Genomic DNA, 10,171 nt, shown 5'->3' on the forward strand with positions numbered 1-10,171 from the left:
GTCTCCTGCATGGCAGACAAATCCTTTTACTGTCTGAGTTGCTGTTAGACCCATCAAATTTAGTCACCTCTTATATAGTCATTTTCATTGTTAACATTCTTATTTGTTTTTATTATTTTATTTTTCATTTACAATTTCCATCTTTTCTAATGAAATTCCCCTTCTGTTAATGCATGTTGTCTACCTTTTCCACTAGATTCTTTAGCATACTATTTATTTTAGAGGTGGTTTTTTAAAATGTCAACACCTTAGCCAACTTTTGACCTGATTTTTACCTATTTTGGCTTTTTTTCAGTTTTATTTAGATTCTTCTTACTAATGAATTTAATTGTTTTCAGGATGGGGCTATGTTTTTCTCCTCCAAATTGCTGGAAATTTGAGTAGTAGTATGACTCTTGATTTCTCTTAATGCTTTACAGCTTTGCTGACAGTCTTTTGGGTCAATGAGAAGTTCTCCTTCTTCACAATCCTCTCCCTTGTATTCAGCACTATGCTGCTGCTGCTGCTAAGTCACTTCAGTCGTGTCTGACTCTGTGCAACCCCATAGATGGCAACCCACCAGGCTCTCCTGTCCCTGGGATTCTCCAGGCAAGAACACTGGAGCGGGTTGCCATTTCCTTCTCCAATGCATGAAAGTGAAAAGTGAAAGTGAAGTCACTCAGTCATGTCCGACTTTTCGCCACCCCATGGACTACAGCCTACTAGGCACCTCTGCCCATGGGATTTTCCAGGCAAGAGTACTGGAGTGATAAAGGAACCTATGGGTTTTTTTCCTTACTTGGAAATAATCACTTTCTGAAGATTAGTTAATTTAGTTTTATTTGTGTTCTCAACTTCTGATGAATTTAAAAATTATGATTTTACAGCTTACTTAGGTTGTTCACAGTGTTAAGGTAGGAATCATGGCTTTTTGCAAATATATACATCGTAAGTGTAAATCCAATCTATTTTAATAAGATATTTATTAATGTTAAATGTGTTTACATTTATAAATATATTAAATTTGTTATTTATTGCTTCTCTAACTTGTGAAATCTGTGTCATCTACAAAAACCATATATGGTGTAAACACAAGGACTACATTGGGTAGACCTACTCTCAAGCCCAACATATATATATTGCAGTTTATTTGCTGCTGCTGCTGCTGCTAAGTCGCTTCAGTCGTGTCCGACTCTGTACGACCCCATAGACGGCAGCCCACCAGGCTCCCTCGTCCCTGGGATTCTCCAGGCAAGAACACTAGAGTGGGTTGCCATTTCCTTCTCCAATGCATGAAAGTGAAAAGTGAAAGTGAAGTTGCTCAGTCGTGTCCGACTCTCAGCGACTCCATGGACTGCAGCCTACCAGGCTCCTCTGTCCATGGGATTTTCCAGGCAAGAGTACTGGAGTGGGGTGCCATTGCCTTCTCCGGTAGTTTATTTACTAGACTGCAAATAAATAAAGAGTAGTATGCTAAGTGAATTATTCATAATCTTTATATAGCTCCAAAATTATGGTTAAATGCATAAAAAGTTTGTGTTAAATTTCCAACTTTCTAAATTGATGTCAGAGATTTGCCATTACAATGAATTTTGAATGAGATTCAGTTCATTCAAGAATTAAGTCACAAATGCCAGCTGTGTCTTCTAAGGTAGACTTCTATGACGTGAGAGGAAGTACTTTTCTCACTAAGAGTAGCATCAGGATATCAGAGCTTGAATTAATCATTCTTATAAAGAGGGGAAAAAAAGAAGATTGCATTTTTTTGGTCTCAAAGACTACTCATAACTGATTAAAAGTGTGTCTATGAAACATCTATTATTTTACTTTTAATTTAACATTTGTAAATGAGCACATACCTGTCTTATGTTCTAGTTCCATTTAATTGTTTTCAAAAATTTAGGAAAACACTAGCCCAGAGATGTTGTCATTGTCTACTGAACAAATAGTACGAATTTCTGCCTTTCTTTTTATTTGCATCTTACCTGTGTCTAAAGATTCAGATGACCTTAGCCCATATGGATTTCTTTATCACTAGTGTACTACTCAAGCATGTATCACTGATTATTTCATATGGTATATTTTCATAGTCCAGAAATTATTTTTATGCTTTTAAAATGGACATCTTATGATTTTTTTTCTTTGATCGGGTCCAGCCATTCATCTTTGTACACATGTACACACACATACATATATAGCTCAAATACTCAGTTATTTTACATGCCAGAGTCACATATTTAGAATATAAGAATTTGAGTCCATAAACTTATGATGCATTAATTTTAATAATGATATGAAGTTCTTTATAGTTTATCATTCATATTAACTAGACATATCCTTAATAGTAAGACTTCAAGATTATATTAGAAATTTCATCTGCTTAATTTATAAAATCCTCTAAGCTACAACTGTTATAATTTAAATGCCATCAGATAAATTCTCAGTATAAATATTTAAAATTGGCTTGTCTTTTATTAACTTGAACATTGAAGTGGGCTTTTGTGTTGCATATTTTAGATTTTGAATAAATAGATGCAGACAAAAATGATGAGATGTGGTTATAGTTTTCTTTTAATCATTTTCAAAATTAATATTTGCTTTCACAAGTCCTTTATACATTTTTCTTTCTTATCTTGACATTGTGATCTTGTATTGCTTGTATTTGGCTTGATTGCTATAGCAATAGAAAGTGTACTGAAACTTTTGTGTTTAGTTTTGCATTTGATTTGATAGAAAAGTAGTGAAAACAGTTCTTCTCACTGTGTTAGGACCAGATGTTAGGCTTGCACATCATTTTAACACAGTCACACAGACACTGGTTGTGCTTCCATAAATGAAATGTATATGGTGGCTGCTGCTAATAATGGGACTCTGTTCTAAACAGAAAATTAGTTGATAGTTGCTTCAAGATTTAGACTTTGAAAATTAGGAGAACTTTTGTTTCCCTGAAGAGCAGTAAGTTTTTTTTTAATCACCTTTTAAAAAAAATTTTATTTTATTTTTAAACTTTACAAATTGTCTTAGTTTTGCCAAATATCAAATTGAATCCGCCACAGGTATACATGTGTTCCCCATCCTGAACCCTCCTCCCTCCCCATACCATCCCTCTGGGTCATCCCAGTGCACTAGCCCCAAGCATCCAGTATTGTGCATCGAACCTGGACTGGCAACTCATTTCATATGTGATATTATACATGTTTCAATGCCATTCTCCCAAATCTTCCCACCCTCTCCCTCTCCCAAAGAGTCCATAAGACTGTTCTATACATCAGTGTCTCTTTTGCTGTCTCATACATAGGGTTTTTGTTAGCATCTTTCTGAATTCCATATATATGCGTTAGTATACTGTATTGATGTTTTTCTTTCTGGCTTACTTCACTCTGTATAATAGGCTCCAGTTTCATCCACCTCATTAGAATTGATTCAAATGTATTCTTTTTAATGGCTGAGTAATACTCCATTGTGTATATGTACCACTGCTTTTTTATCCATTCATCTGCTGATGGACATCTAGGTTGCTTCCATGTCCTGGCTATTATAAACAGTGCTGCGATGAACATTGGGGTACACGTGTCTCTTTCCCTTCTGGTTTCCTCAGTGTGTATGCCCAGCAGTGGGATTGCTGGATCATAAGGCAGTTCTATTTCCAGTTTTTTAAGGAATCTCCACACTGTTCTCCATAGTGGCTGTACTAGTTTGCATTCCCACCAACAGTGTAAGAGGGTTCCCTTTTCTCCACACCCTCTCCAGCATTTATTGCTTGTAGACTTTTAGATCGCAGCCATTCTGACTGATGTGAAATGGTACCTCATAGTGGTTTTGATTTGCATTTCTCTGATAATGAGTGATGTTGAGCATCTTTTCATGTGTTTGTTAGCCATCTGTATATCTTCTTTGGAGAAATGTCTATTTAGTTCTTTGGCCCATTTTTTGATTGGGTCATTTATTTTTCTGGAGTTGAGCTGTAGGAGTTGCTTGTATATTTTTGAGATTAGTTGTTTGTCAGTTGCTTCATTTGCTATTATTTTCTCCCATTCTGAAGGCTGTCTTTTCACCTTGCTAATAGTTTCCTTTGATGTGCAGAAGCTTTTAAGTTTAATTAGGTCCCATTTGTTTATTTTTGCTTTTATTTCCAATATTCTGGGAGGTGGGTCATAGAGGATCCTGCTGTGATGTATGTCAGAGAGTGTTTTGCCTATGTTCTCCTCTAGGAGTTTTATAGTTTCTGGTCTTATGTTTAGATCTTTAATCCATTTTGAGTTTATTTTTGTGTATGTTGTTAGAAAATGTTCTAGTTTCATTCTTTTACAAGTGGTTGACCAGATTTCCCAGCACCACTTGTTAAAGAGGTTGTCTTTAATCCACTGTATATTCTTGTCTCCTTTGTCAAAGATAAGGTGTCCATATGTGCGTGGATTTATCTCTGGGCTTTCTATTTTGTTCCATTGATCTATATTTCTGTCTTTGTGCCAGTACCATACTGTCTTGATAACTGTGGCTTTGTAGTAGAGCCTGAAGTCAGGTAGGTTGATTCCTCCAGTTCCATTCTTCTTTCTCGAGATAGCTTTGGCTATTCGAGGTTTTTTGTATTTCCATACAAATTGTGAAATTATTTGTTCTAGCTCTGTGAAGAATACCGTTGGTAGCCTGATAGGGATTGCATTGAATCTATAAATTGCTTTGGGTAGTTTACTCATTTTCACTATATTGATTCTTCCAATCCATGAACATGCTATATTTCTCCATCTGTTAGTGTCCTCTTTGATTTCTTTCACCAGTGTTTTATAGTTTTCTATGTATAGGTCTTTAGTTTCTCTAGGTAGATATATTCCTAAGTATTTTATTCTTTCCGTTGCAATGGTGAATGGAATTGTTTGCCCGGGACCAGCCCCGGCTGAACCAGGGTATTCGAAGGAGAGACGGCGTAGGCGAAGATCAGGAAACAATTGCTTAATTAAACGTTAATTAAGGATATAAAGAGTAATAGAATGAGGATAGCTCAGTAAAATTCAGTGAAGAAAAGAGGCTGAAATAAGGATAGCTCAGTGAGGAAATTTAGTGGAGAAAAGCGGTTGAAATAAGGATAGCTCAGTAGGAAAATTCACTGAAGAGAAGAGACTGAATAAAATTCCAAAGCAGGGAATTAATGTCACCTACGAAGGCCGCAGGCGTCCTCCCGTTCTCCCGAAGGAGAGGAGACACTAAGGCCTCCCCGGTCGGATCTTAGAAGCCCAGGCAAAATTAGTAGGCTTGACAAGCTTCCCTGCCTCAGAGGAAAAATTCAGCCACAAGGTGAAAGAAAGAACGACATGGGGACACCAAATTCCGGTGAACAAAAGGAGATACTTTATTTTCCAAAGCAGTTTTATACCTTAAGTTGTGCATAGAGGATAATGGGGGAAGGGGTAGAGGCATGCAAAGACAGCAGTTCCTGATCCTTATCGAAGTCAGGCTTTCAAACTTATCATATGCAAAAGTTTAGGTGATTTACATCATCTTCTGGCCAGGAAGCCTGTTAACATTTTAAGAAACTTATTTTTCTCTAAAGGTGATTATTTTAAAGTCAGGCGCCAGCCTCCAAAAAGCATTGGAGAAAGTTGCATTCCTATAGGGCAAAGGTGAGGTGGGCTCAATCAAGAAAAGAATTAACTCAAGGGTCCAAGATTACAAACATTGAGGCGACTGCTTACATTTCTATACACCCATTATATCAATCAATACACCGCCAAGGACACAGTAGGTAAGGGATATGGAGACTTAGCAGCAAACATTGGCCCAACAAGTGAAAAACCCTTCACCAATACAATTTCTAATCAATCTTTTAACTACTCAAAGGAATCTGTGTTTAGACAGTTTAGAACATCTCCTGCCTCTCACAGTTGGGAGGCTCTGAACAATCACATGTTGCCGGAAAAAACCTATTCAGGCAGGCTAGAGGACTTCCAAAGGAGTTTGTAGGTTGAAACACTGTCACACCCAAGAATTATTAACTGGAGCTGTAAGCTAACTCTTTTTTCAGAGAGAGGTAGTGGGGGACAGTCCCCCGTAAAGTCAGAGGTGTAGGTGACAGCACAAAGCAGAAAGTAGGCAGACTCTGGTTTTGGGGGTAGATTGCTCGAGAATTTCCAGGGAGACTCCTGAGGCTTGATCCCGCCTTTGCGTATGCCGAGCCTCCTTCCTCATGACCTTTGTCATGGGCGGAGTTCCTCACGCTGGCTACCGGCAGTGATAGAATTCCAGTTGAGCTATTCCAGATCCTGAAAAGTGCTGCACTCAATATGCAATATGCACTCAATATGCAATATGCCGGCTCCCGGCAATTGTTTGCTTAATTTCTCTTTCTGTTTTCTCATTATTAGTGTATAGGAATGCAAGGGATTTCTGTGTTTTGATTTTATATCCTGCAATTTTACTATAATCATTGATTAGTTCTAGTAATTTTCTGGTGGAGTCTTTAGGGTTTTCTATGTAGAGGATCATGTCATCTGCAAATAGTGAGAGTTTTACTTCTTCTTTTACAATTTGGATTCCTTTTATTTCTTTTTCTGTTCTGATTTGCTGTGGCCAAAACTTCCAAAACTATGTTGAATAGTAATGGTCAAAGTGGACACCCTTGTCTTGTTCCTGACTTTAGAGGGAATGCTTTCAATTTTTCACCATTGAGGATAATGTTTCCTGTGGGTTTGTCATATATAGCTTTTATTATGTTGAGGTATGTTCCTTCTATTCCTGCTTTCTGGAGAGTTTTTATCATAAATGGATGTTGAATTTTGTCAAAGGCTTTCTCTGCATCTATTGAGATAATCATATGGTTTTTATTTTTCAATTTGTTAATGTGGTGTATTACATTGATTGATTTGCGGATATTGAAGAATCCTTGCATCCCTGGGATAAAGCCCACTTGGTCATGGTGTATGATCTTTCCAATGTGTTGTTGGATTCTGATTGCTAGAATTTTGTTTAGGATTTTTGCATCTATGTTCATCAGTGATATTGGCCTGTAGTTTTCTTTTTTTGTGGGATCTTTGTCAGGTTTTGGTATTAGGGTGATGGTGGCCTCATAGAATGAGTTTGGAAGTTTACTTTCCTCTGCAATTTTCTGGAAGAGTTTGAGCAGGATAGGTGTTAGCTCTTCTCTAAATTTTTGGTAGAATTCAGCTGTGAAGCCATCTGGACCTGGGCTTTTGTTTGCTGGAAGATTTTTGATTACAGTTTCAATTTCCGTGCTTGTGATGGGTCTGTTAAGATTTTCTATTTCTTCCTGTTCCATTTTTGGAAAGTTGTACTTTTCTAAGAATTTGTCCATTTCTTCCACGTTGTCCATTTTATTGGCATATAATTGTTGATAGTAGTCTCTTATGATCCTTTGTATTTCTGTGTTGTCTGTTGTGATCTCTCCAGTTTCATTTCTAATTTTATTGATTTGATTTTTCTCCCTTTGTTTCTTGATGAGTCTGGCTAATGGTTTGTCAATTTTATTTATCCTTTCAAAGAACCAGCTTTTGGCTTTGTTGATTTTTGCTATGGTCTCTTTTGTTTCTTTTGCATTTATTTGTGCTCTAATTTTTAAGATTTCTTTCCTTCTACTAACCCTGGGGTTCTTCATTTCTTCCTTTTCTAGTTGCTTTAGGTGTACAGTTAGGTTATTTATTTGACTTTTTTCTTGTTTCTTGAGGTATGCCTGTATTGCTATGAACTTTCTCCTTAGGACTGCTTTTACAGTGTCACACAGGTTTTGGGTTGTTTTTATAGAAACTGGTTTGGAAGAAAAGGAAAAGTAGATTGTATTAAACTGACCAGTATAATAATTATTTGAATTGATTCTGGTACTATGCTAGTAGTGGGTTATTTTCAAAATGGCCAGTTGTTGGATAGAATTTATTTAGCTATAGATAAGCTCAGTCTCAAGATTCATTTGGCTCCTGATACCCTTGAGAGATGCTTTAGCTCAATACAGGCAATGTGAGTTCACTATTTCTTAAGGGTCTCTGGGACTTCTGTAAGTACGGAATTAGGGTGGGAATTAGCTTTATCTTTTATAAAGAGAGATAATTTGACAAGGACAACCACCTTTATCACAAATATTATTAGAATTACTTAGAAAAGACACCAACCTTAGCTAACTTCTTATTTTTTTATATTAAAAGCAATTTAGGAACCATAGAGTATTGAGAGAACCCTTTTGAAACTTGTCCTTTGATATAAAGTACATCAATTAAGTTAGCTTTGTTTAGGATTCTTTTAGCCCCCCACTGGACTTCCTTTCTTTTAGTCTTATAAAACAGTGTAGAAAAATCTAGTGATTTTCTAGAATTAAACAAATAGAGGGATTACATTACAGCTCTGTTCTTAGATATGATTTTCACCCTCCTTTTTCAGTCTATAATTAGATGAGTGGTAACTTGGCTGAATTTTAAAAGTTATCAGCATTGGAAATTCTAGGTTTGAGTAGTTACTTCTCTGACCTGTTAATTTCTAGGGCTAGAACTTTAAAACTTGGAAGTTCTTGAAGAAGCCAGAAGCAGAGGTTTCAATGTAGAGGTCCTAGGCTTCCTTAAAGGAGTGCCTATGGAAAGGGAATCACCTAAAATGACTGTGCAGACCTCTGCTGAATGATAAGCAAATGCCCGTGACTGCTGAAAATTACCAGGACAAACCAGAAAATGTAGTATCTATATGAAATATATTTACTAGGAGAATGAAAGGAAATACTGTATTTTGTGGAGATAGGCGTGGGCTTGGGCTCCCACACACTTAAAAGGATGTAGATCACTTCTAAATCCTTGAAGTTAACTTGGTTGACTTTGACCCTTGACAAGTCTGAACTAATTCTGTGCAAATAATATTGCACTGGTGCTATCATAAAGTAAGTACAGGTAACATAAAGACCAAGGAGGGTGGAACTTCCTTGCGGAAGAAGTGTCCAGTGGATCTGAGTGAGTGTGTTAGATATCTGGATGGGCGTGCATAGTTTAAATAAATATAAAATATTTATTTGTTAAAATATTTGTTAGAGCAACTTTTCTCACTGAATCTTGGGAAGATCATTTCCCATTTAAACTAGAACACAGTGGCAACACTGCTTCATTTCCCTTTGAGGGGTGGGGAGGAAGAGGCCAGTTAAAGAAATCTGTGCAGAACTATTCTCATTCCTCATTTAGAGTAATGAAAAAAAAAAAGATAAAATGAAAGTCTGATTCTAAAAGCTCAAATTGAATTTGTGAGGCAAAAGAAATAATACAGTCTATTTTCAGTGCCTTAAAAATATCACTAAGGATCCTTTAGGAAAGGTCTTCTAGGCAAATTAAGACAATTAACAAAACTTGCTAACCAAATATAAAGCACATGTCTTGTTTTATATCCAAGAAGAAACCTCTAAAATATGTGACTTACAGGCTGAGGACCTCAGGAGGCAGTCTCACACAGATCCATAGGTAGAAATATTTTGTTTCTTAAACTAGGAATTAGTAACCTTTTTATAGAAGCCCAGATAGTAAATATTTTAGACTTTGTGGGACATGTTCTCTATTTCAACTGTTCAACTCTCCCCATGTAGCATGTAAATAGCCATAGATAATACATAACCAAATGGAGGTAGCTGTGTTCCAATAAAACTTTATTGACAAAAATTGGTGAGATTTGGTCCCAGCTATATTTAGCTGAGTTTTGCCTTAAAACCAAAACCATGGGGATAATTTTCTGTACACAGGCAAGGATATTATTCAGCATATAATCCAGTTATGCCTTCTTATAAGACCAAACAAAATTTCTTTAGCTCTCCCTTCCTCCTTCACCCTTGTCCTTACTTCATAGCCTAAACAATGTTAGAAAACTCCATGTAGAAGGCTGAAGTCTAGCAGGAACTCTGCAGCAAATAAAAATGGTACCACTTATTTTTTAATTAATTTATTTGATTGGAGGCTAATTACTTTACAATATTGTAGTGGTTTTGGCCATACATTGACATGAATCAGCAATAGGTGTACATGTGTTCCCCATCCTGAACCCCATCACACGTCCCTCCCCATCCCATCCCTCAGTGTCATCCCAGTGCAACAGCCCTGAGCACCCTGTCTCAGGCATCAAACCTGGACAAGCAATCTAATTTACACATGATAATATAAATGTTTCAATGCTATTCTCTCAAATTATCCCATCCTCGCCTTCTCCCACAGAGTCCAACAGTCTGTTC

The sequence above is a fragment of the Bos indicus genome, chromosome X, assembly GCF_029378745.1.
Source record: "Bos indicus isolate NIAB-ARS_2022 breed Sahiwal x Tharparkar chromosome X, NIAB-ARS_B.indTharparkar_mat_pri_1.0, whole genome shotgun sequence".
In the NCBI taxonomy this organism is placed as follows: domain Eukaryota; kingdom Metazoa; phylum Chordata; class Mammalia; order Artiodactyla; family Bovidae; genus Bos; species Bos indicus.